Below are 2,283 nucleotides of genomic sequence, written 5' to 3' on the forward strand. Positions count from 1 at the left end.
CAATCTCATTTGGCAGAGTTTCTACAGCTGGATGCCCTTCCTAACGCCAACCACTCTGAGAGTGTAGTGGGTGTTTTATGTGCCACCGGCACAAAGGCCAGTCAGGCGGTACTGGCAACGGCCAATATAGGTAAGCAGAGTTAGCGGTTGAAATAGCTGTCTAAGGGATAAGAATATCCGTTCTTACTACCAGTATCAATTACCTATGTTAACTCTGAGCATGGGTATGCAAGTACACTATGCTCCTAGGGTACAGGTAATAAAGAAAGAACGTGGAATGAACACTGCTCTCAAAGCTACTCATCTGAAGATGTGTAGGTACACAGCTATTGTTGGATCATGTTAATGCAATAATGTGTACTACATGTTAAACACTCAGCAATCATCAACTGATACTAATGTACAAAAACAATTGTAGTAATTTGGATTATTTAAAGCCTGTTCATTCCATCCATATGTATTAAAATTCTTTTGTATAAATTCTGTGTTGCATGTCCGGCCCATTTAAAAGTACCTTTGATGCCTCAGGTGATATGATATGCTTGAGAAAACCTGTTGAGTCAAGTAAAACCAAAATCGTATCTGTGGCCAGTGACCCCTGATGAGGTCCCATGCTGGTGGCATGTAAAATGCACCATCTAAATGTGGTCAATGCCAATGTCTCTTGACTGGCTCCCGTGCTGGTGGCATGTAAAAAGCACTATCCGAACATGATCGATGCCAGGGCCAGCTGACTGGCTCATGTGCTGGTAGCACATAAAAAAGCACCCACTACACTCTCAGAGTGGTTGGCATTATGGAGGGCATCTAGCTGTAGAAACTGCCGGATCAGACTGGAGCCTGGTGCAGCTGCTGGCTTTCCAGACCTCACTCAAACTGTCCAACCCATGCCAGCATGGTAAACGGACGTTAAACGATGATGATGATGATATCCATTAAAAGGAGAATTCCTGCTGTAGGATAGCTTACAGTAGCCAATATCTGGAAGTAGAGACGCTTTGGAAATCACACTAGAAGGGCAGATACATGTCTTTTTGAGTGAAGTCAAATTATAGAGTGCTGATTGCTCAGTAAAGTGAGAGTGAAGATGATTTATATAACTCAGAGATATATACGAGGTGGTGCTGAAAAATTCCTGGCTTTAAAGGTATCGTGAAAGGCCTGGCTGGAGGTTCAACCTTCCAAGTTCTTTTACAGGGCTAAAAAAAACTGAAGGACTGCTGCAATAAATGTGTGAATCTGAGAGGGGTATATGTTGAATAAAACCATAATTAACTGATTCTACTGTATTTTCTTTTACCTAAAGCCAAGAACTTTTCAGTGACACATAAAAAAACACCTATGCTGGTATCACATTTAAAGCAACCATGCTGGTGCCACATGTGGAGTACTTGTGCTGGTCCCACATATAAAGCACCTGTGCTAATACCACATAAAAAGCACTCAGTCCACTCTGTAGGGTGATTGGCATTAAGAAGGGCATCCAGTTGTAGAAGCCATACCAGAGCAGACGACGGGAACCTGGTGCATCTCTCTGGCTTACCAAAGCATCCAACCCATGCCAGCATGGAAAATGGACGTTAAAACGGAGATGATGATGTCATACTGTTCTGAATGTTACTTCGCAAGGAGTTACCTCCCTTGTCCACAATAGCCACTGTACACCAATAATGGAGGAATTTCTTAACCCCAGAAGCCCCATTACTTCAAATTACTCCAATAAGTGAAAACTCTTACCCTGAAGTTAATTTAAGCCAGTCAATTAGTTGTTGAATGTTCTTTCATAAAGATAAAACTGATATCTACTTGACTTCATTTTATCTGATGAATTTTAAATGATTCTGTGTCAGATATAGTTCAGTTGCTTAACTGATAGTTTGTGAGTTAGGTTATCTAAGTATCAGTGGTTCAGTTAAGTCATTTGTATTTATCATCATTATCATCATCATCATCACCCAGTGTTTTAAATCCGGGTTTTGTCCCCGTTAATGGGGATGGCAAGATCTACCTCAATGCCATAGCAACCGCCCGCCCTCACACCATCGCGCCATCTTGCCCGGTTTTGGCCGTGCCCCCACTTCTCAAGCCAACCCTCCCGATTGGAGCGTGGTGCAGCCATCTGGCTCGCCAGTCTTCAATCAAACTGTCCAACCCATGCCAGCATGGAAAGCGTGTGTGTGTATATGTTTGTGTGTCTGTGTTTGTCCTCCCAGCATCTCTTGACAACTGATGCTGGTATGTTTGCGTCCCTGTAACTTAGCAGTTCGGCAAAAGAGACCGATA

This window comes from Octopus bimaculoides, chromosome 2 (genome assembly GCF_001194135.2).
Source record: "Octopus bimaculoides isolate UCB-OBI-ISO-001 chromosome 2, ASM119413v2, whole genome shotgun sequence".
Taxonomy (NCBI): Eukaryota; Metazoa; Mollusca; class Cephalopoda; order Octopoda; family Octopodidae; genus Octopus; species Octopus bimaculoides.